The sequence below is a fragment of the Lissotriton vulgaris genome, chromosome 7 (genome assembly GCF_964263255.1).
Source record: "Lissotriton vulgaris chromosome 7, aLisVul1.2, whole genome shotgun sequence".
Classification (NCBI taxonomy): domain Eukaryota; kingdom Metazoa; phylum Chordata; class Amphibia; order Caudata; family Salamandridae; genus Lissotriton; species Lissotriton vulgaris.
Genome location: NC_141695.1, coordinates 1,246,319,320 through 1,246,345,562, shown reverse-complemented (window position 1 = coordinate 1,246,345,562; position 26,243 = coordinate 1,246,319,320).

Below are 26,243 nucleotides of genomic sequence, written 5' to 3'. Positions count from 1 at the left end.
AATATACATATATAAACATATATAATCTGCATATCTATATAAATATAAATGCATGCATACATATACATATATGCATACATATGCATGTTATTTACATGAAAGTTTTAAAAACACTAATAAAAGCAAAGCTAAAAAGCCACCTCATTACAAACAGAATGGCTTTAACTTAAACGAGGGCGAGATCTATTGCATTTTCAATGCTTGTTTACTTTGGTTCTATCAAGAAGGCATTCAGATGTGTCACACATTTGCCATAAATTCTGAATGTTAGCACTCTAGTTGCTCATTAGATCACTGTAGTAAAGCTAGTGCTCACCAGGGAAGTCTGGTGCTAATCATGGTTTGCAGCCATTTTCCCGCATTTTTTATCCCGCAGACTTTCAGTCCGCATACCATTATCCCGCAAGGTCATTGACCTCGCATACCAATATCCCGCATTTTTTCAAAACGCATGTGCATTTATCGCGCATGCCTTTACAAAGAATTACGTTTTAAAGGCATGTATGGTAAATGCATTTGCGTTGTGAAAACCACGATGACGAGAGAGGTAAGTGGGTTTGTGTTAATTTTTTCGTGGGTTAGTGATTGTGTAGTGTAGTGTAGTGTTGTGTAGTGTAGTGTTGTGTTAGTGTAGTGTAGAGTTGTGGTGGTTGTTTAGTGTAGGGTCATGCTGGGGGTAGTGTTTTAGGGTTTAGGGTTGTGTTGTAGTGTTTGCGTAGTGTAGGGTCATGCTGGGGGTAGTGTTTTAGGGTTTAGGGTAGTGTTGTAGTGTTTGCGTAGTGTAGGGTCATGCTGGGGGTAGTGTTTTAGGGTTTAGGGTTGTGTTGTAGTGTTTGCGTAGGGTAGGGTCATGCTGGGGCTAGTGTTTTAGGGTTTAGGGTAGTGTTGTAGTGTTTGCGTAGTGTAGGGTCATGCTGGGCGTAGTGTTTTAGGGTTTAGGATAGTGTTGTAGTGTTTGCGTAGTGTAGGGTCATGCTGGGGGTAGTGTTTTAGGGTTTTGGGTAGTGTTGTAGTGTTTGCGTAGTGTAGGGTCATGCTGGGGTGTAGTATTTTAGGGTTTAGGGTAGTGTTGTAGTGTTTGCGTAGTGTAGGGTCATGCTGGGGGTAGTGTTTTAGGGTTTTGGGTAGTGTTGTAGTGTTTGCGTAGTGTAGGGTCATGCTGGGGGTAGTGTTTTAGGGTTTTGGGTAGTGTTGTAGTGTTTGCGTAGTGTAGGGTCATGCTGGGGGTAGTGTTTTAAGGTTTTGGGTAGTGTTGTACTGTTGGCGTAGTGTAGGGTCATGCTGGGGGGTAGTGTTTTAGGGTTTTGGGTAGTGTTGTAGTGTTTGTGTAGTGTAGGGTCATGCTGGGGGTAGTGTTTTAGGGTTTTGGGTAGTGTTGTAGTGTTTGCGTAGTGTAGGGTCATGCTGGGGGTAGTGTTTTAGGGTTTTGGGTAGTGTTTGCGTAGTGTAGGGTCATGCTGGGGGTAGGGTTTTAGGGTTTAGGGTAGTGTTGTAGTGTTTGCGTAGTGTAGGGTCATGCTGGGGGTAGTGTTTTAGGGTTTAGGGTAGTGTTGTATTGTTTGCGTAGTGTAGGGTCATGCTGGGGGTAGTGTTTTAGGGTTTAGGGTAGTTTGTAGTGTTTGCGTAGTGTAGGGTCATGCTGGGGTGTAGTGTTTTAGGGTTTTGGGTAGTGTTGTAGTGTTTGCGTAGTGTAGGGTCATGCTGGGGGTAGTGTTTTAGGGTTTAGGGTAGTGTTGTATTGTTTGCGTAGTGTAGGGTCATGCTGGGGGTAGTGTTTTAGGGTTTAGGGTAGTGTTGTAGTGTTTGCGTAGTGTAGGGTCATGCTGGGGTGTAGTGTTTTAGGGTTTTGGGTAGTGTTGTAGTGTTTGCGTAGTGTAGGGTCATGCTGGGGGTAGTGTTTTAGGGTTTTGGGTAGTGTTGTAGTGTTTGCATAGTGTAGGGTCATGCTGGGGGTAGTGTTTTAGGGTTTAGGGTAGTGTTGTAGTGTTTGCGTAGTGTAGGGTCATGCTGGGGGTAGTGTTTTAGGGTTTAGGGTTGTATTGTAGTGTTTGCGTAGTGTAGGGTCATGCTGGGGGTAGTGTTTTAGGGTTTAGGGTTGTGTTGTAGTGTTTGCGTAGTGTAGGGTCATGCTGGGGGTAGTGTTTTAGGGTTTAGGGTAGTGTTGTAGTGTTTGCGTAGTGTAGGGTCATGCTGGGGTATAGTGTTTTAGGGTTTTGGGTAGTGTTGTAGTGTTTGCGTAGTGTAGGGTCATGCTGGGGGTAGTGTTTTAGGGTTTAGGGTAGTGTTGTAGTGTTTGTGTAGTGTAGGGTCATGCTGGGGGTAGTGTTTTAGGGTTTAGGGTAGTGTTGTACTGTTTGTGTAGTGTAGGGTCATGCTGGGGGTAGTGTTTTAGGGTTTAGGGTGGTTTAGTTGTTTAGTGTATTCTAAAGGCATATTCGTTCTAAAAGTTTTCGTTATTTTAATTTGCGGCCTAATAGTACATGCGGGATTTTTTTGGCGGACTGATGGTATGCGGGATTTCGTCATATATTCGCTAATCATACTGTCTATGGCAAAATGAACCCCCTCATTTTGTTCCTTTTTAAATTAAATGTTTTAAGAGTTACCACTTTATTCCAATCAAGATGGCTTCAGGTGTGCCATACCTTTGTAATAAGCAGGACTGTTAGCACTCTAGTTGTTCTTTAGAACTCTCTGGGACATTCTGTCATTGGGCTATAGTTGGGCTACATCTGGCTGATATTTGGGCTACATTTGTTTTTTTTGTCTCTGGTGGCCATCTTTGGGCTACATTGGGCTACATTGGGCTACATTGGGCTACATTTGGGCTCCAACATATATATAGCCCAATGTAGCCCAATATATATTTTTCAAAGTTAATTTTCGTAAAAACCACTGGAGCCTATATCTTGAGACATAGCAAAGGCACATCGGGCTACCAGTCCCTACAATTTTGCCAAGTTTGGTGTAAATCCATTCAGCCGTTCAGGCTAAAAGTGAGGCCAACCGCCCTATGGAAAATTGCATGGGAAAAACACGTTTTGGGACCCCCCTTTTTTCTCGGCCCCCCCTTGACGAAACCCCCCCAAATTTTCAGGGGCTGCTCAGAAATAAAATGTTCCATTTTCCTGAAAATTTCAGCCAATTCTGTCTTCAAACGCCAAAGTTATTCAACATAGAATTTTCAAAAATCCCATAGGAAAAAAATCCTAACTATATATACCTACTGGCTATCGCCAGTAGGTAATATATATATATATATATATATATATATATATTCACTGAAAAAACCATAGGTTATAGACCATATATAGTTAGGAATTTGCATTTACAAAACCTTGAAAATTCACTGAAAAAACCATAGGTTAGAGACCATATATAGTTAGCTGGACATTTTATTGACATAAAACCAATGAAATTCCATATATAGTTAGTTGCACTAACTATATATCGCGCACCCGCAATCCACTGCTGATGATGTCACATATTACATCATTCATGACATGGTCAGTGACATCACTGATGACATCACTGATGACATCTCAAATGACATCACTGATGACATCACTGATGACATCTCAAATGACATCACTGATGACATCATCTAGTGTCTGTGTGTTTTTGTAAAGTTTAAATATGTTTTACATATTGAAGAATGAGTGGATGTATGGAAGACTGAGTGTGTGTGTGGCTGGGAGGTGTGTGACTCTGTGCATATCAATGTGTACTTGTATCAGTGATTGTATAAGAGAGTAAGTATGTGTTAGTATATGTGTGAAAAGTATGGTGTTCTGTGTTTAACTGTATAGATGAGGAAATCGAAGTGTGATTGATTCTTCACAGGACTGACTAGGTGTATGAGTGCATATGATAGTCTTGTAATAATGAGTGACTGTATGTATGAGTGATTGTATGGGTGAATGAGTGAATGTGTGTGTAGACGTAGGAATCAGTGAGTGCGTATGTAGTAACTGGTATTGGTGTGTCATGATGTCATCAGTGATGTCATTTGAGATGTCATCAGTGATGTCATTTGAGATGTCATCAGTGATGTCATCAGTGATGTCACTGAAGTATGGTGTTCTGTGTTTAACTGTATAGATGAGGAAATGGAAGTGTGATTGATTCTTTACAGGACTGACTAGATGTGTGAGTAACTCCATGGATGAGTGGCAGTGTGTGAGTGTCTGCATAGGTGTATGAGTGCATATGATAGTGTTGTAATAATGAGTGACTGTATGTATGAGTGATTGTATGGGTGAATGAGTGAATGTGTGTGTAGACGTAGGAATCAGTGAGTGTGTATGTAGTAACTGGTATTGGTGTGCCATGATGTCATCAGTGATGTCATTTGAGATGTCATCAGTGATGTCATCAGTGATGTCATTTGAGATGTCATCAGTGATGTCATCAGTGATGTCACTGACCATGTCATGAATGATGTAATATGTGACATCATCAGCAGTGGATTGCGGGTGCGCGATATATAGTTAGTGCAACTAACTATATATGGAATTTCATTGGTTTTATGTCAATAAAATGTCCAGCTAACTATATATGGTCTCTAACCTATGGTTTTTTCAGTGAATTTTCAAGGTTTTGTAAATGCAAATTCCTAACTATATATGGTCTATAACCTATGGTTTTTTCAGTGAATTTCATTGGTTTTTTAAAAGCTAATATCTATAGCTGTAAAATATATTCTTTATTACGTGACGTATCACGTAGCCACGTGAGACGCCTCATGACGCGTCGCATAACCGTGACGTATCGGCTCTGCAGCGCAAACAAAACCCGTAACGTAAGCGTGCCGGAGCACGCTTACAGATATATATATTTTTTTTAACCTTAATTAGACAAAATCCACACGTGCACATATCTTGAGGCCTTGCAAAGGCACATCAAACAAACAGTCCCTACAATTTTGTCAAGTTTGCTGGAAATCTATTCCCTTAATTTTTTTTTTACTGTTTCTCTTAGTTTTCCCCTTGTTACGCTTACCGGGACGCTACCCGGTACGCGAACCGGACGCTCCAAAAACACAAGATGGCGGACTCCCGTTACGCTGCCGGTTAGCTGCCCGGTTCGCGTACCGGGAAGCGCCTCTACCGCGAAAAATCGCGGGGGACTTTAATATCCCCCTCATCAATCCTAGGGGGTCAGGAGGGGTTTACCTTGCCCCCTTTCCTTCATTTCCCCCTTCTTTTTTCACCACATCTTGTCTCTCGAACCTACCGAGAGACAAGATGGCGGCCGCTCCGGACTGTTTACAATGTTGACAGCTACGCTGCCGGTTAGCTGCCCGGTTAGCTGCCCGGTGAGCTGCCCGGTTCGCGTACCAGGACGCGCCTCTACGGCGTAAAATCGCAAAAAAAATATTATTTTTTTTTTGCCCCGCGGGGCACTTTAATATCCCCCTCATCAATCCTAGGGGGTCAGGAGTGGTCTACCTTGCCCCCTTTCCTTCATTTCCCCCTTCGTTTTTCACCACATCTTGTCTCTCGATTGTACCGAGAGACAAGATGGCGGCCGCTCCGGACTGTTTAGAATGTTGACAGACACCGGAGAGCCAATCAGCTTCGCTTCGCGAAGTTCCGTTACGCGTCAGGTACGCAAACCGGGGCGCTTACCGGAGCGCTGTCACAGATATATATATTTTTTTAAACGTTAATTTCTCAAAATCCACTGGAGCACATATATTGAGACATAGCAAAGGCACGTCGGGCAAACCATATCTACAATTTTGCCAAGTTTCATGTAAATCTATTCAGCCGTTCGAGCTAAAAGTGAGTCCAACCGCCCTATGGAAAAATGAATGGGAAAAACGTGTTTTGGGACCCCCCTTGTTTCTCGCCCCCCCCTTGACGAAACCCCCCCAAATTTTCAGGGGCTGCTCAGAAACGAAATGTGCCATTTTCCTGAAAATTTCAGCCAATTCCGTCCACAAACGCCAAAGTTATTAGACATAGAATTTTCAGAAATCCCATAGAGGAAAAATCCTAACTATATATACCCACTGGCTATCACCAGTAGGTAATATACATATATAAACATATATAATCTGCATATCTATATAAATATAAATGCATGCATACATATACATATATGCATACATATGCATGTTATCTTGTGGGACACCCCCGCGACGCACGGACACCAGCTGCAGTGCCCTGCCTAATCTGCCTCGCTGACTGTCGTACTGCCGCTGACCGCGCCCCCTCCTCCGAGAGGCGCGGTCTGTGCCTGCCTGCCGGTCACTCGCATTGCTGTTTAGCATTTCCCTTGTGCTTCTCCGTTTTTCCTTTTGTAATTGTGCCAGTGCTTTTGTTTTAGTTATTTTTGTAAATTGTGCCCGTGTTTGGCTGTCTCCTTCCTGTCTGCCCGCCTACCTTGCCGAGCCCCGCTCTCCCTTCCCGCCACCGCCGCTAAGCCCCGCCCCTTTTGCCTTCTGTATCCCTCCCCGCTCCCGCCTCCCAGCTGCCCCGCCCACCCGCGCACTTCGCCTCATATGGCGACCGTGCGAACGCGCAGCGGTCACGCACAGCGGTCGCGCCGATTGTGCGCCGAAGGCGTGCCAAAGGTAAGCCCGTCTGCGCTCGGATCGCGACCAGCGCCAGGACCCCTGGCCCACGCCGACCCCGACCGACCCGCCTGACGTACTCCGCCGCCACCCTCATCGCACTCAACACCGGCCGACTCCCAGAATGCCACCAAGCCACACCACGACGCACCCACGGACCTTTCAGCTGCCACGCCTGCAAGTTCACCTGCATCCGGACCTGCCTCACACCAGCACCCGCCAAGTCTAACACCAGCAGCACCCACCTCAAGTGCATCCTGCTCAACACCCGCTCCGTCCACAGACACGCCATCGAACTCTGGAACCTCCTAGACGCCACAGCCCCTGACGTTGCCTTCCTCACGGAGACCTGGATGAACGCCTCTTCAGCCCCCGACATCGCCATCGCCATCCCAGAGGGCTACAAGATCGTCCGGAAGGACCGCAACCCCAACCAGATGGGAGGAGGCATCGCCATCATCCACAGGAACACCATCCAGCTCATGACCAGCACCGACAACACCCTGACCAGCGCCGAACACCTGCATTTCCAGATCCACACCAACCCGAACACCACCCTCAGAGGCACCCTGATCTACCGACCCCCGGGACCACGCACACAATTCAGCGAGGACATCGCCGACTTCGTCAGCCCGCATGCCCTCCCCTCCGCTGACTACATCCTCCTGGGGGACCTCAACTTCCATCTGGAGAACAACAACGACCGCAACACCAGCACCCTGCTCGACAACCTCGCCAATCTTGGACTCAAGCAGCTGGTGTCCACACCCACCCACCTCGCCGGACACACACTCGACGCAGTCTTCTCCTCCAGCACAGACATCGACTTCAGCCACGCTACAGAGCTCCAATGGACGGACCACAGCTGCGTCCACTTCACCTTCAAGAGGACGACGACCCACCACCACCAGCAACAGGCCGCCCGCAGAAGCTGGAACAAGATCACAGCAGACCAGCTGGCCACCTCCCTGAGCCAGCACCCTCCTGCCAGCTCAGCGAACTCCAGCCAGGCCGCCGACAACCTCACGAAGTGGATCAGCATCTGCGCGGACGAGCTCGCCCCGCTGAGGACCCCGCCCAGCAGACCCGGCAGCAAGAAAGCCCCGTGGTTCACCGACGAACTCAAGAGCTCCAAGAAGAACTGCCGAGCCCTCGAGAAAGTCTGGAGAAGGGAACCTACACCGGACAACAGGACCACCCTCAAGCTGGCCACTCGGAAGCACCACCAGCTGATCCGCGCCGCCAAGAAAACTGCATTCAAGGACCGGCTGGACAACAACGCACACAACAGCAAAGAACTCTTCAACATCGTGAAAGAGCTATCCAACCCCAGCGCAGGAAACAATGACATCACCCCATCGCAAGACCTCTGCGACTCCCTCGCCTCTTACTTCCACAACAAGATCGCGGACATACACAACAGCTTCAACAACCAACCAACGCACACCATGACCGAACAACCACCCCCCACCACCACCCTCCATGCCTGGACCCCGATCAGCACCGAAGACACCATCCGCACGATGAACTCCATCCACTCCGGATCTCCGATCGACCCCTGCCCTCACCACATCTTTAACAAGGCCGACGCTGTCATCGCACCCCACCTACGAGACATCATCAACACATCCTTCGACACCGCCACCTTCCCTGAGAGCTGGAAACACGCCGTACTCAGCGCTCTACTCAAGAAACCAACAGCGGACCCCACCGAACTCAAGAACTACCGCTCCATCTCGCTCCTCCCGTTTCCAGCCAAAGTCATCGAGAAGACCGTCAACAAGCAGATGGCCGCCTTCCTCGAGACGAATGGATCCCTCGACCCCTCACAGTCCGGCTTCCGAGCCAATCACAGCACCGAGACCGCCCTCATCGCCGCCACCGATGACATCCGAGCCCTGATGGACAACGGAGAAACAGCGGCCCTCATCCTCCTAGACCTCTCCGCGGCATTCGACACTGTCTGCCACCGCACCCTAGTACAGCGCCTCAGCAACGTCGGAATCCAGGACAAGGCGCTGGAATGGATCGTCTCCTTCCTCGACGGAAGAACACAGAGAGTCCGCCTACCACCGTACAAGTCAGAGGCCTCCAAAGTCATCTGCGGCGTCCCTCAAGGATCCTCTCTGAGCCCCACCCTCTTCAACGTCTACATGAGCCCACTCGCGGCCATCGCTCGTCAACACAACCTCAGCATAATCTCCTACGCCGACGACACCCAGCTGATCCTCTCCCTGACCAACGACCCCGCCACCGCCAGAGCCAACCTGCACGAAGGGATGAAAGAGGTAGCCGAGTGGATGACGACCAGCCGCCTGAAACTGAACTCGGACAAGACGGAGGTCCTCATCCTGGGCTCTTCACCCTCCGCCTGGGACGACTCCTGGTGGCCTCCCGCCCTGGGCACCGCACCCAAACCGACAGACCACGCACGCAACCTGGGCTTCATCCTGGACTCCTCCCTCTCCATGACCAGGCAAGTCAACAACGTCTCCTCGGCGTGCTTCAACATCCTACGCATGCTACGGAAGATCTTCTGGTGGATCCCCACCGAGACCAGGAAGACCGTCACCCAGACCCTCGTCACTAGCCGACTGGACTACAGCAACGCCCTCTACGCCGGGACCACCGCCAAGCTCCAGAAGAGACTCCAACGGATCCAGAACGCCTCAGCCAGACTCATCCTCGACATCCCACGAACCAGCCACATCTCCGGACATCTGAGAGACCTTCACTGGCTCCCCGTCAACAAAAGAATCACCTTCCACCTCCTCACCCACGCACACAAAGCCCTACACGACCAAGGACCAAGCTACCTCAACAACCGGATCAACTTCTACGCTCCCAAACGCCACCTCCGATCAGCCAACCACGCCCTCGCCGCCGTCCCCCGCATCCGAAGAGCGACTACAGGAGGAAGGTCCTTCTCCTACCTGGCCGCCAAGACCTGGAACTCCCTCCCGACCGACCTGCGCCTGACCCAAGACCACCTCTCCTTCAGGAAGAAGCTGAAGACCTGGCTGTTCGAGCAGTAGCGGCACCCCCCCTCCCCCAAGCGCCTTGAGACCCTACGGGTATGTAGCGCGCTCTATAAATGTCATTGATTGATTGATTGATTGATGTTATTTACATGAAAGTTTTAAAAACACTAATAAAAGCAAAGCTAAAAAGCCACCTCATTACAAACTGAATGGCTTTAACTTAAACGAGGGCGAGATCTATTGCATTTTCAATGCTTGTTTACTTTGGTTCTATCAAGAAGGCATTCAGATGTTTCACACATTTGCCATAAATTCTGAATGTTAGCACTCTAGTTGCTCATTAGATCACTGTAGTAAAGCTAGTGCTCACCAGGGAAGTCTGCTGCTAATCATGGTTTGCAGCCATTTTCCCGCATTTTTTATCCCGCAGACTTTCAGTCCGCATACCATTATCCCGCAAGGTCATTGACCTCGCATACCATTATCCCGCATTTTTTCAAAACGCATGTGCATTTATCGCGCATGCCTTTACAAAGAATTACGTTTTAAAGGCATGTATGGTAAATGCATTTGCGTTGTGAAAACCACGATGACGAGAGAGGTAAGGGGGTTTGTGTTAATTTTTTCGTGGGTTAGTGATTGTGTAGTGTAGTGTAGTGTTGTGTAGTGTAGTGTTGTGTTAGTGTAGTGTAGAGTTGTGGTGGTTGTTTAGTGTAGGGTCATGCTGGGGGTAGTGTTTTAGGGTTGTGTTGTAGTGTTTGCGTAGTGTAGGGTCATGCTGAGGGTAGTGTTTTAGGGTTTAGGGTAGTGTTGTAGTGTTTGCGTAGTGTAGGGTCATGCTGGGGGTAGTGTTTTAGGGTTTAGGGTTGTGTTGTAGTGTTTGCGTAGTGTAGGGTCATGCTGGGGCTAGTGTTTTAGGGTTTAGGGTAGTGTTGTAGTGTTTGCGTAGTGTAGGGTCATGCTGGGCGTAGTGTTTTAGGGTTTAGGGTAGTGTTGTAGTGTTTGCGTAGTGTAGGGTCATGCTGGGGGTAGTGTTTTAGGGTTTTGGGTAGTGTTGTAGTGTTTGCGTAGTGTAGGGTCATGCTGGGGTGTAGTGTTTTAGGGTTTAGGGTAGTGTTGTAGTGTTTGTGTAGTGTAGGGTCATGCTGGGGGTAGTGTTTTAGGGTTTTGGGTAGTGTTGTAGTGTTTGCGTAGTGTAGGGTCATGCTGGGGGTAGTGTTTTAGGGTTTTGGGTAGTGTTGTAGTGTTTGCGTAGTGTAGGGTCATGCTGGGGTGTAGTGTTTTAGGGTTTTGGGTACTGTTGTAGTGTTTGCGTAGTGTAGGGTCATGCTGGGGTGTAGTGTTTTAGGGTTTTGGGTAGTGTTGTAGTGTTTGCGTAGTGAAGGGTCATGCTGAGGGTAGTGTTTTAGGGTTTTGGGTAGTGTTGTAGTGTTTGCGTAGTGTAGGGTCATGCTGGGGGTAGTGTTTTAGGGTTTTGGGTAGTGTTGTAGTGTTTGCGTAGTGTAGGGTCATGCTGGGGGGTAGTGTTTTAGGGTTTTGGGTAGTGTTGTAGTGTTTGCGTAGTGTAGGGTCATGCTGGGGGTAGTGTTTTAGGGTTTTGGGTAGTGTTGTAGTGTTTGCGTAGTGTAGGGTCATGCTGGGGGTAGTGTTTTAGGGTTTAGGGTAGTGTTGTAGTGTTTGCGTAGTGTAGGGTCATGCTGGGGGTAGTGTTTTAGGGTTTAGGGTAGTGTTGTAGTGTTTGCGTAGTGTAGGGTCATGCTGGGGGTAGTGTTTTAGGGTTTAGGGTAGTGTTGTAGTGTTTGCGTAGTGTAGGGTCATGCTGGGGGTAGTGTTTTAGGGTTTAGGGTAGTTTAGTTGTTTAGTGTATGCTAAAGGCATATTCGTTCTAAATGTTTTCTTTATTTTAATTTGCGGCCTAATAGTACATGCAGGATTTTTTTTGCGGACTGATGGTATGCGGGATTTCGTCATATATTCGCTAATCATACTTTCTATGGCAAAATGAACCCCCTCATTTTGTTCCTTTTTAAATTAAATGTTTTAAGAGTTACCACTTTATTCCAATCAAGATGGCTTCAGGTGTGCCATACCTTTGTAATAAGTAGGACTGTTAGCACTCTAGTTGTTCTTTAGAACACTCTGGGACATTCTGTCATTGGGCTATAGTTGGGCTACATCTGGCTGATATTTGGGCTACATTTGTTTTTTTGTCTCTGGTGGCCATCTTTGGGCTACATTGGGCTACATTGGGCTACATTGGGCTACATTTGGGCTCCAACATATATATAGCCCAATGTAGCCCAATATATATTTTTCAAAGTTAATTTTCGTAAAAACCACTGGAGCCTATATCTTGAGACATAGCAAAGGCACATCGGGCTACCAGTCCCTACAATTTTGCCAAGTTTGGTGTAAATCCATTCAGCCGTTCAGGCTAAAAGTGAGGCCAACCGCCCAATGGAAAATTGCATGCGAAAAACACGTTTTGGGACCCCCCTTTTTTCTCGGCCCCCCCTTGACGAAACCCCCCCAAATTTTCAGGGGCTGCTCAGAAACAAAATGTGCAATTTTCCTGAAAATTTCAGCCAATTCTGTCCTCAAACGCCAAAGTTATTCGACATAGAATTTTCAAAAATCCCATAGGAAAAAAATCCTAACTATATATACCTACTGGCTATCGCCAGTAGGTAATATATATATATATATATATATATATATATATATATATATATATACATATATATATATATATATATATTATAATTTACATATTTTAAAATTAAAACTATGTTATATATATTTATTACTTAGTGCCAATTGCCACTGGATAGTTATAGTCTGGACCATATTTCCATAGGAAAAAGCATTTTGGGGTTTACTTATAACTTTGGGGCCGTTTGATGAATCTTCACAAAACTTTCCGAAAAAATTGTCGGGTTACCCCCACTGCTCCCAACGAAAATGAAATAGGTGAGTTTACCAAGTGGGCACGCAGACCCCTGCACACAAAAAAATCTACTATAAATTAATAATTAATGAGCAGCAGGAGCGGCTCATTTATTATTCAGAACTCGAAGCAAGGAGTGCCCCATAATGCCCTGTGAGGGCTTTAAATATTTTTTGGAGCCTGGTGGTGATGTCATGAGTGATGTCACTGACCATATCATGAGTGATGTAATATGTGACGTCATCAGCAGTGCATTGCGGGCTCGCGAGTTATAGTTAGCTGAACTAACTATAACAGGGGAATTTCAATGGTTTTGTACGAGTGAAATGTCCCGCTAACTATAACGCCCCTAAAACCTATGTTTTTTTTCTGTGAATTTCTAAGTTTAAAAAAAATGCTAATTCCTAACTGTAACGTGCCTGAAACCTATGGTTTTGTCAGTGAATTTCAAAGGTTTTTTAAATGCTAATTTCTAACTTTAACGTAACTGAAACCTATGGTTTCTTAAGTGAATTTCAAATCTTTTTTAAATGCTATTTTCTAAATATGCCTACAGAGGTAGGACATGTGAAAAAAGAAGAAAAAACACACAGAAAGAAGGAAAAGAAGTGCATAAAGAAGCAACAGAAGTCCTCTAAGACAAAAAGTGCAGGAAGAAGGAAGATGTGCAGAAAGAACAAACAGAGGAACAGAAAGAGGCCTTGTTGCAAAATCATGGGTACTGGTGGTAACTGACTCTGACTAATCAGTCCTAGAGCCAGTGCTATGCTAAAACACACTTAGAATACAGTTAAAACACCAACATACACTAGGGAACACTATGCGTTGGGGTACCCCTGTTATTAGCAGGACCTCCTCTGTAAGCCCCTAGTATATAATAGGGCAGGGGATTAAAACTACCTCTTAAAACACGCCACAGGGTGCGTTTGCACACTGGTGAAGGGAGGGGGTGGCTGAGCTGATGTGTGCAAACACGCCCTGTGGCCGTTTTAATTTGGGGGATAAAGTCCTCTTGAATCCTGAGTGTTCCTTGGGTACAACAAGCCCATCAGGTATCTCTAGTTAGCACCACAGAGCTGCGTTGCAGAGAAAATGGGTACGGCCTGGACCACCTCTCTGCAACGCAGCGCAGTGGTGCTTACTGGAAGCACCTGCTGGACTAGTTCGCCCCCATGGGCCCATAGGATTGAAGGGGAATTATTATAACTTAAAATGAGCCACAGGGCGTTTTTGCACACGTTACCTCAGGCCCCGTCCCCTCCCTTCCCCACTGTGTAAACACACCCTATGGCCATTTTTAGTTGGGAGATTAACTCCCTTTAAAGCGCCTGAGAGTCCCTAGGTGCAAATTAGCCCACTAGGTACGTCCAGTAAGCACCATTTCAGAGAGGTGTAAAAAGGGGCACAGCCTGCACCACCTCTCTGCAATGCAGCACAGTGGCGCCTCCTGAAAGCACCTGGTGGGCTAGTTGGCCCCCATGGGCCCTCAGGATTGAAGGAGAATTATTTCCCCAACTTAAAACGTGCCACAGGGCGTGTTTGCACACATCACCTCAGGCCCCGTCCCCTCCCTTCACCACTGTCTAAACACGCTCCTTGGCTGTTCTAAGTTGAGAGATTAAGTCCCCTTGAATCCTAAGGGCCCCTAGGGTCAAACTAGCCCACTAGGTACCTCCACTAAGCGCCACAGAGCTGCGTTGCAGAGAGGTGTAAAAAGGGGCATGGCCTCAGAACACCTCTATGCAATGCCGGCCCCTGGCGCATACTGGAGGTTCCTGGGGGCTAGTTGGCCCCCGGGACGCCCAGTATTCAAGGGGAATTTGTTCCCCATCTGCAAACGTGCCAGGGGGCCCATTGGGAGAGTGATGAAAGGAGGGGGCGTGGCCTCCGGCGCGATGACGGTCTTTTTTTTTTTTAAGACGGGGGCTGTGTAGCCCCCTTCTTTTTCTATTTTTTTCACCTGGGGACCCATCCCCCAGGGCCTGCCCCCTAATTTTTTTTTTTTAATTAAAAAATGTGGAAGGGGGGCCGCGTGGCCTCCTTTCCCGAGGCCTTTGTCTTTTTTTAAAAAAACATTTGGGGAGGGGGGCCACATGGCCCCCCTCCCGGGCCACTTGTAGCCCCGGGGAACCCATCCCCCAGGGCTGGCCCTCTCTGTTGGGGACCATGGGGGTCCCCAATCTCCCCACGGTGGCAGTCCCCAGGGCCATCAGTGGCTCCAGGAGGAGCGCCGCGAGGCCCCCTCCTCACATTTTCAAAGCCTCGGGGGGGAGGGTGGTCTCTGGGTCTGGGGGGTCTGTCACGGACCCCCCCAATCTAAGGATTTAGAGCCCCGGGGAGGTGGCGGTCCCCGGGCAGTGTGGGGGAGCTTGAGTCCCCCACAAAGGGTATTTTTTTTTTAAAGCCCCAGGGGATGGTGGTCCCCTGGGCTGCGAGGGGGCAGTGTGCCCCCCACAATCAAGATTAATTTGAGCACCGGGGGTTTCAGTCCCGGGCCTTGTGGGGGCTTTAGAGCCCCCCAACATTTAAATAACAAGCCCCAGGGGGTGGTGGTCCTGGGGCTGCGGGGGGCAGTGTGCCCCCCAATCAAAATTCAATCGAGAACCAGGATAGCGGTCCCCAGGGCTTGGGGGGGTTAGAGCCCCCCCAACATTTGAATAACAAGCCCCGGGGGTGGTGGTCCCCGGGCAACTATAAATGATTTGCCCTGGGGGTGTGGGGGGCATTGGCCCACCACACTTTTTTTTTACCATGCCCCTGGGACTTGCTCCCCCGGTCTAATTAACAACGAAGCGCGGGGGCGCACACTCAGTTTTTTTTTTCAGCAGGATCCGCGCACCCTGCGCGGATTTTGCCGATTTTTAGAAACAAATTATTTCTGGGGCCTTGGGGGTCCTTGTGGGACCCCCTGAGCAGCAGGCCTAGGGGGTCAGGGTGTTTCTACCCTGCCCCCTTTTTGCGTTCTGCACGTTTTTTCTTCTGTTTTCTTGTGCCTCAGTTCTACCGAGGCACAAGATGTCTGCCAACACTTCCTGGTTTGGATTTACAATTAACATACAGCTTGTGCTCGGCAGGGTGTGCTTAGGGTGCGTGGATCCACCTGGCCCATAGATAGATATGTGAATTTAATTTTAATTTACTCAGGAACTACTGAACAGATTTACACAATTTAACCAAAAGGCACGAGGGTGAACCAAGGGCTACCTCTTTGCCAAATTTGGTGTAATTCCATTCAGCAGTTCAGGCTGTAGCTGCGACTAAAGGGTCCTATGGAAAATTGCATGGGGAAAACACGTTTTAGGACACGCATATATATATATATATATATATATTCACCCCACCACCGCTGGTATTGGGAGAAGAGCTGGCGCGGGCGGTCCCGTTGCAGCCACCAGCTGGCTGTTCAATTCGCTTCACAACTCACCAAGAATATTGATGAAAAACGGGACACCCAGAGCTGCAGTGTACAAAAGGTTTATTCGGCAGATGAACAAAGTTCCACGACGCGTTTCGCCATTACGGCTTGGTCACGCACGCTTTGTTCATCTGCCGAATAAACCTTTTGTACACTGCAGCTCTGGGTGTCCCGTTTTTCATCAATATTCTTGGTGAGTTGTGAAGCGAATATATATATATATATATATATATATATATATATATATATATATATATATATATATATATATATATATATATATATATATATGTGTGTGTGTGTGTGTGTGTGTGTATATGATTAAGACAGGTGCCTGCACGGTTTATTTCCAACGCATACAACCCCACCTACTGATACATGACGAGAACAGCAGACCCAAGGAGGGCTTTAGAGCGGTGCGACGGGTGCAGCCGAGCCGAGTATTGACCTTGGAGTGGGGGGTGTGCCTTCAGAAATAACAAATGGATTTTAAAATCACTGCTGCAGGGTTTCTTGTCTGACCAGCAGTTTTCAGGCAACAATAAAATGTCATGATAACGCTGGTGATTAATGTTCCTGCTGGGGAGAGATAGAAGTTTTGTCTAGTGACTCAAAATACAGTAGGGCAGAGGTTTAACTTGCCTATGCAGGTCACAGAATTGTGAATTAAATTGATAGCGTGGTGCAAGTGGCATAGCAAGGGGGGAAGTCCGCCCTAGGTGTCACTAGTTTTGGGGGCTGCGGTCTCCCCTGCACTCACTTGTGTTTGCCAAAGCAAACGCAGAAACCGCCAGCCCCCTTCCCTCTTCCATGCGGCCACCGCTGGAAGGGCAAAGCCAGGGACAGCCACAGGCGGCAAAGTGTCTCGCTATGCCACTGCTCTGTGCATTACTGCTTTTGTCACAGAGATCCTTTTGTTACTTTTGGTTCATTAGTCACAATCCTAATATAGCACAGTGAGCTATAAACTGGCATGAAAGTGCTGCAAGCATTCTGCAAGGTAGAGGTTAGAACTTTATGATTTTTTCCCAGTCTCTAATTATCCTAATGTTGCTAAAAATGGTTTGTTTGGGTATAAATACATTCTTAATAGTAAAGCCAACTCCAAACAGTGTTCTACTTTTGCATTATGATGCTAGCGCTTTTCCAGACCAATTAATCTTAAAAGATAATGCTGTATGGATGACACATTGTAGTACTCCATGTGACATTTCCTATACACTGATTTATAGATGTATGATTAATTGTCCCTATATAATGTGTTTGTGATGTAAAGTGCCCTGACACCCTATACTAGTATGAGTAAAGCTATAAAACAGAAAAAATGCATATAAGAGAGGTGCTATGGCGAAATGAGGGGCAATGTTGGAGGATGGTAGTGATAGAATCTTTGAAGAAGCAGGTCATTGGGTGGCGCCAACAAAGTTGTCCCACCAGGTGCCGCAATGTAAAGCCAGCCCTGAGCAGACCTGCAAACTTCTGAAATGTTTTTACCATGTATAGGGAGGGCGGGCCATGGAGGGGGAAGGGTTTAGTGCAGAGCACAGCCTGAAGCACTTTTATGCACTCCTTTCCCCAGGACACCAAAGAAAAAAGCCATGCGTCCTAGTTAAGTTTCATCATCAAATAGGCATTGGCTACACAGAGATCTGGAAACAGACTCTATGCAGTGGCCTAACGAAACTTGAGGGAGGGCCCTTGCTAAGTACATTGAGGGGACCGCCCCCACGCTACAGACTCAGTCAGGAGCTCTCAAGCCAGGGGCATAACAAGGGCCCCCACGGTTTACCCATACTGGAGGGGGCACCCTCAGCCCCTACTGATGTTAGTGGCCCCTTCAGCATATCTTACAGGGGGGCCTCCTCACGTTTTGTTACTCCACTAGCCAGGGGGCCTATTGCCCGTGCACAATACCGAAGGGGGCTGGGTGGGCTAATGTTACGCCACTGGCTCTATGCAAGGATTTCCAACTTATTATCTGCTCCTCGCTGGTGGATCATGTGAAGGGAACTGAGTTTGTGTTACAAATGGTGGCACCATGTGAGTTGAAGGTCTGGAACAGGTATTTATCCTACCAGTGGCTACCCACGCTGAAATATCCCCATTTGCAGTGATATATTGAAACGCTCCCATTCTACCCAGGACAACAGAGCCTCTGTACACACTCCCCTCAGGACAGGGTGACCAGACATCTTGAATTTGCCATGACAGTTCTGGTTTTTCACCATTAGCCCCAGCAGACTCTAGAAAATGTAGTCAATGTCCCGGTTTTGAACGAGTTTCTCTAGAACACAGAGGGATGAAAGTTTTCATGTGCTTCTGTCAGGCCACAAGTAAGGGTGGGCACAGGTGTACGGAGTCCCCACACTATATTTAGGAAGGGGACTTTGTTTCCCTTAGCCCAACCTAAGAGGTGTGACTTTAGGCCCCAGCACAGTAGCTGCAGTTCAGAACTCTTTGGGGCTTATTTACCAGCCCACTGCGCCACCGGTGTGTCACTTTTTTTGACACACCGTTGGCACAATGGGATTGCCCATATTTACAAGGCCACATAAAGCCACCCTGCATGAGTTTTCATGGCCTTGAAAATATGGGCCCCTTTTGTGCACTACTCTGCGTGAAAAGGGGGGTTCCATGGGTATTGCTGTGGACCCAACATCCATGGAACTTGACCCATTCCCAGATTTGCAACATTTTGAAAACATGGGATGCATCAGAATCCTACAACCTGGTGCAATGAGGGGAACTACTTTTATTTTTCCTCCTGTTTTCCTCTTTCTATGCGTGCTACATTCTGCAGCACGCATAGAAAGAGGAAAATGCTATTAATTATTGTTTTTTTTCGCAGGAAGGTGTCCCTTCCTGCACAAAAACAATCATCCCCACAGTGCAGGCACCTTTGCAAAATGATGCAAAGGTGCATCTACTGGCGCATGGCAGCCACTTGTGCGCCAGCACAGGGAAAGCACTACTATGTTTTGTATTGTTGTTAATTCAAAGCATCCCTGTGCTTTGAACATGATACAGCACGGTAGATGAGGCTCTTTAGGCGTGCAACCTGACCTAGTGATGTTTGTACACCTCCATCCCACTTGCAACACTCCCTTTATTTGTGGGACTGGCCAATAAAGGTGCTATATTTTAATCTCTTATCTGAAGGAAAAAAGAAACTGACACCATTAAACCGTTTATTGTTTAACAAACTACGAGCTGAAGCACTTTTGTGATTTGGAACTAGATAAAAAAAAATAGCAGCAGGAAACGAACGCATTAACAGCAAGCTTGATGATTAAAAGATAACCCTGAACATTTTGTTTACTCACTAAAAGCAGTCCAAAAATATAATGCTCAAGTTTCCAAGTGTCTGTTTTAAAAATATTGGCACTTTCAGCCATTTTTATGCTCAGAGACACCCTTGATGATGAGTGGAAAGAGTACAAGTGATTTATAAAACGTAAAACCAAAACATGTTCTTTTCACATTTTTGTAATTATGTTCATTTGCTGTTTCTGTGAAATAGGCCCTTCAACTTTTAAGTAAGTATTAAAAGGGTGTCACATCACCATATGTGATGTCCGTTTCTGTGTCATCATTTGTAAATCGGATATGATAATTAGTCCCCTACTGTTTTCCTGAGAACTTGTGCCTTGGCTTCCGTGCAAAAACAATTAGCAGTCCCAGGCAAAAAAAAAACACAGTTAACACATTTTGTACTGTGTGCAAAAGCTGCATTTTAATTTCCCATTACAGCATCACTGTCTGTGTTTTCTAGGTTGGTGAGTGCTATCCATAAAAACCATTCCATGCCCCTTGAGCCAAGCTATTGGTTAGCCCGACGTCCATGTTTGTGAAATGTCCCGGTTTTTGATGCCCAGAATCTGCTACACCATCTGCATTGATGGGATTGGAACCTTTTGCCTGCAGGTTTCGCGCAAATCTTCGCAGGAGGTTCTCAGCCCACTGAGCTAGTTTACAGGGCCGACGTATAACATTGCCTCCTCGTCACTACTTCCGGTGTGTTTGTATTCCTTTGAAACCCACCCCTAAGGGCCCCCACCACCAGAGCCGCCCGCATACGGCCCCCTCCCCTCCAAAATGACTCTTTACTGGAAACAGCTTCCTTGCATGCGCACATCTCCAGTTGCCTGGCAACCGGATGCTCCACGAATACTGATTGGATCAGACAATTGAGTGAGCACTGAAATTGACACAGACACACAAGGACTATATATAGAAGAAACACTCATCGATAAATATAGCTATGGATTTATAGGTGTACTTGTACCGTAATGGTTAGCTTGAACGTTACCCGACGAATGGTGGCTTTGGGGCAATGTTATTTTAACAATAACCCGTAAACAGCTTGCATGTTGCTGTGAATGACCTGGGGGTAACAATACGTTTACCAGTAGAAAATGTAGCATCACACTGATTGTCACCGCAAGAAATGGCGCTAATCCCTGGAAACGTGTGCTCGCCGCACCACTGCCCACTCAAGCCAGCTCTTCCAACATCCCACAGACCACAGGCATTAGCTCCTCGCGCTACTTAATGTGCAAGCTTCTCTCGCTGCTCACCAGTGGCAGCTCCTCAAACATCCCACAGGGCACATGTGCTGGCTCCCTACACTGTTTACCTCTGCCAAGCCATCACTGTGCCCACCAACGCCACCTCCTCAAACATCCAAAGTGGGGGCCCTTAATACTGCTTCCCAGAACCAGCTCATCTCTCTGCCCAGCACTGCAAGACCCCAAACTGCAGCACTGCCCTAGCTTCACAAATTTACATCCAGTGTCCCCCCACACAAGGCTTTCCCTTACTGACTCCTCTCTGCAATAATATCTGACAGGCGTGCTTAAAGGCCTCTGTAAAATCAAGCTGATCCATCTACGTTTTGGGCTTTTTTTCCTGCGATTCAATGCCTTCCAAAATGGCGTCCGAGGCCTACAGCAAATAAGTGCAGACTCTGTCATCAACAGGAACACTCCTTGCCCCACATCCTATCGATGTGCCCAGTTCTACGCGGGCAACATAAGACCCTGTTGCAGAACATCTTTAGTCAAAACGGCATAAGGTCCTGTTGTAGTGAGTTCTTTAGGAATAACTCCAGAAAATCCAGTAGTAGTTGTAGAGTGGTTTATTGAAGCATCCACCTTCTGAAGATCAGCAGTGTAACTGAAACCCAGCTGATCTTCAGAACCTGGAACAGGTAACAACATTTAAAGGAATACAAAATGAAACATGAACACAAGGGATCAGCAGTTCCATAAAAGAATACAAGAGTAGAATTCACAAACACATTCCAAACTCTAATAACAATCTATTCCACTACCACATATCCTCCTTCCTTGTTAAATAAAATAGGAAAATATAATGACAAAAAATTATTTAAGCAAAACAAAATCATCAAACTTCTTTGGTAAACGTATCTGTCTCTTGGAGGTATTTAATAAACCTGATGAAGCAAGCTGATCGTTAGAATGTACTTGAGATGGCAAATTTGAAGACAACAAAGTAGAAGAAGAATCAGGATCAACTATCTCAACAGGTCCTATTCCTTTTTCCAAAACAATAAAATCACTTGAAAAATCAGGTTCAGAAGAACATTCATAATTTTTAGAACAAGAAGCATTAACTTTAGCAAGTCTAGAAATATTCCACCAAGAACCATTATCCAAAAGAACAGAAGTCTTACCAACTTTAAGGACAATAAAAACATTAGAAAATTTAGATTGACCTTTTTTTAACAAAAACAGGTAATTTGATTTTAACGTTATCACCTACTTGTAAAGAAGTTAGCATATACTGCATTGAAGGCACAACTTTCTTTGAAGTATTAAAATTTTATTTAACCATGTTATAAATGTTCTTAATCGGTAATTTGGAATCAGGAGTTTAAGCCCATGACAACGAAAGTTCTTGCTGTGGTTTCCTGCCTTTTAATAAGGCTGATGGTGAAATTTAGTGGAACAATGTGGGGTACACAAATACGACCACACCAAATCTGCTATATGAGTTTTAACATCAATACTAGCTTTGATGGCCAATTGAATTCCTTCAACTGAGGTTTTATTAAACCTTTCCACTAAAGCATTCATGTTAGGAGAATATAAAGCAGTTTTAACATGCTTGATATTAACTTTCTGAAGAAAGGAGCTAAACACATGCAAGGAAAATTGCGGACCATTAACAGACACAATAATTGAAGGTAAACCTTCTTTTCAGAAAATGTCTTTCAGAAATGTAATTACTGATAACGTATCAGTTTGGGTTACTCATTTATATTCTACCCATTTGGAAAAATAATCAATCGCTACAAAAATGTACAATTTTTGTGAAGAAATTCCTTCATATGGACCAAGAATATCAATAGCAATCTTATTCCAAGGAATATCAGGAAGTTCGATTTTTCTTACTTCAGAATGTAATGGTTTTAAAACTTTATCCAAGTTAGCACACAGGGTAATTTTTTTAAACAAAATAAGTTACACAACTGTCCATATAAGGCCACCAAAATATATCTCTAACTTTTTTAATAGTGTTTGACTGACCTAAATGACCCAAATGAGCAATAGAGATCATTCTTTCTCTCAGATTTTTTGGCGGAACAAAACAATCACCTTTGAAAATTAAATTTTCATTACACAAAAGATCATCTTTAACTTTCCAAAACACAGAAATTTCTTTTGAAAGATTGCTCTCAAGTGGCCAACCTTCAACAATGTATTTATGTACCAACTTAAGATTCTCATCTAAATCCATAGCTTTTAACCATTCTTTCTTAGAAATAAGTTGAGACATAGAAAGAACCATGTCTTCAACAGATGCAACTACACATTCCTTAAAAGATTCAAAATGATTTTTGACATGAGAATCTCGTAATAATCTAGATAAACAATCGGCTCTCAAATTTTGAGAACCTGGAATGTAGGCAATCTCAAAACTGTACTCATAAAGTTTAGCAAGAATTCGAATCAGCCTAGATGATGCTTTACCAACACCATTGTTAGATAATAACGAAATCAATGGTTTATGATCAGTTCTGATTTTAAATATTTTGTCCCACAAATAAGTTTTAAAATGTTCAACTGCTCATGAACAACGAAATGCTTGTCGATGGTAGAATACTTGGACTCAGCAATTGACAATGGTCTAGATGCAAAAGCAATGGTAGTTTCCTTATTCGCTTTACATTGGCTTAACACGGCACCAAGCCCAGTTGCACTTGCATCAACAGTAATAATGTTTGGACCAGTTGAAGAAAAAGGAGATAAAAGTTTACACCCAATAATGACAGATTTGATAATATTGACCGTTTGAGAATGCTCATCTGTCCATAAAAATGTGCATCCTTTCTTAAGTAATAATCTTAGAGGTAAAACAACATCAGAAAACTTGGGCACTGTTACATCAATGTTTGTTATTAAGGATGTGCCTTTAATTCTTTAGAATGTTTATATTTCTATCTGGATTGAATGTGGGATTTCGCTGGTGCAGTTGGAATGAGCAGTTACATGTAGATGCATCTCGGGGGGTTTTCTCTTCAAATAAACTTATCAAAAACCCAGATTGTTGCAGTGACTCCACTTTGTAAAAGGCACAAATCTAGAATAGTACTCACATAACCCTAAAAAGGATTTTAGTTGGTCCTTTTCTTGAGGGTTACATATGATTTTAATTGACAACAGAAGATCTTTTTTTGGAAAAATACCATTACCATTAATTATGTGACCTAAATATTCTACTTCAGAGGAAAAGAACTTGCATTTGTCAAGGTGAATAGTCATACCTTTATCTTCTAACACTGATTAAACTTTATCAAGTGTCTTCTGGTGATTTTCAACAGAATCCGAAAAAACTAAAATATCATCCTGAAAGGCTACTACACCATCAGAATTTCCAAACAAACAATTAATTCATTTTTGGAAAACTGAGGCGGCAGATGAAATCTCAAAAGGCATTCTGATATACCTAAAAGTACCATCAGGTGTAATAAAGGTTGTGATATCCCTAGAATCTTCAGTTAACTCCACCTGATGGTAGCTGATTTTACTTGCCGAAAGTTAAAAAGTGTGCTGCCATCATCTTACCTGTAGCCTGGGGGTCAGAGTGGATTGTTGTTGCTTACCCTGCCGCGAGGAACTGTGTGCTGGGCGTGGTGCTGTTGTTTGCTCACGGACGTCGCATTTTGCTACAATTGTCGGGGATGCCGCCAGGGAACTACATCCCCCAGCAGCCCACACGGCAATCTCGCCGCTCACCGCGAGAGTGAGTAGCAGGAGCTGCCTAAAAGATGCCCGGGGCTCCCGCAGCGCGGGAGCTGGTTTTATTTGCCGAAAGTTAAAAAGTTTGTTGCCCTCACCTTACCTGTAGCCTGGGGGTCAGAGTGGATTGTTGTTGCTGACACTGCTGCAAGGAGCTGTGTGCTGGGCGTAGCGCTGTTGTTTGCTCACGGACGCCACATTTTGCTGCAATTGTTGGGGCCGCCGCCAGGGAACTACATCCCTCAGCAGCGCACGCGGCAATCTCGCCGCCCACCTCAAGAGTGAGCACCGGTAGGTGCTCAAAAGATGCCCAGGGCTCCCGCAGCGCGGGAGACGGTTTTGCTTGCCGAAAGTTAAAAACTTTGTTGCCATCACCTTACCTGTAGCCTGGGGGTCAGAGTGGATTGTTGTTGCTGACCCTGCCGCAAGGAACTGTGTGCTGGGTGTGGCACTGTTGTTTGCTAACGGACGCCGCATTTTGCTACAATTGTTGGGGACGTCGCCAGGGAACTACATCCCCCAGAAGCCCACGCGGCAATCTCGCCGCTCACCATGAGAGTGAGCACCGGGAGGTGCTCAAAAGGTGCCCAGGGCTCCCGCGGCACGGAACGCGCGCAGGTGAAGCCCGGGCCAAGGGCAGGCACGTCCGTGCCCATCAGGGGCCGGAAGAGGCTGGGTTGGGCCACGTTATTTACCCCGGGAGAGGAGTTCTTAAATGATTGGCTAGTCACCTGTTTATTGTATCTTATTTATACATGTTGATTGTTATCTTTTATTGTCTAAAGTAAGTGGTTGCCACATTTAGTATCAAAGTTCCTTCAGCCAACAAATAGTGAGGCTACTACACCATCTTAAATGGTAGCAATCATGGGTAGAAGAAAGACTCAGACGAAACTTGTAGGCTCCATAGCTGCCACCAAATCTACAGTGACAACAATGGACGCCTTCCTGTCGAGGGCTGCTTCAGTCATCGATAAAGAGATCAAATTGGTCAATAGGCATCTCTCCATATCTCCTACAGGCTCCCTTTATCATCCTCTGGATGGCCCTAACAATTGCCACATCGACTCTATTGTTGATCCTGCGGGTACCCAACCCTGTATGAGAGCGAATAGTGAATTACCGGAAAAGGAGTTGCTCTCTAATATCATGACATGGGTGTGGTACCGCCGAGGCCTCTGTCTCCTGTGATAATAACTGCAAATAGAAAGGCCACTGTAAATGATGTTACCACAGGGGAGGGTGGGTCTAGTGGGAAGAACATTGTTGCCCCATTAGAGGCTCCCCATGGTTCTATCCTATTGCAACCCTCAAGGGAGGCTGGTCGCTCTGCTGGCAGTCTCAAAAGAAGGTGTAAAGCCATTGCGAGTCAAGCAAAAAAATGAAACCCAATGAACCACTATCATCGTCTCTAGCCACAGGGGGGCCCCAGGGAGTTGACAAACATATGTTGGAAATTTTAAAATTGATGTTGAGCTCTATGCTGGAGGAAAGGTTGGCCCCTATTATGTCTAAGTTATCTGATATAGAGCAAAGTTTAGTAGCCCAATCTAAGATTCTGGCACCATCCTGTTCCTCAGACATCATGAGTAGCGTAGCAACTAAACTAGATCCCCCAGTAGGCTCTTCACAATCAGTAGGGGCGCCTAGGTGTATTTTTCCGTCTAGCACCAGCATGTCCCATGGAAGTCACTTGGACAATAGCCATATAGAGAACTTATCGTGGGGATCGTCGAGGGCACAACAATGAACAGGTTACAACCAGTCACGCACTATAATCATACTCCCCAGGGTTTGGGGAGTAACATGGGAAAGCGTCAGGGAGAAGCCATCACTACCACATAACATGGACCGATAATCATGCTATCCTAAGCAAGTTAGCCATCCCCGATACCCCCAAGACGAGAGTGGTTAACCATGCCCCCAAACAGGTGAGAGCATGGAAAGACTTAAATGTGGGGACACTGAATACTCTCTTGGCAAGAACATCGCCTCTGCTGTCAGATGATCCCATTGTCGCTACAAATCAGTTCCATAACTGGCTCAGTCAGGCCAC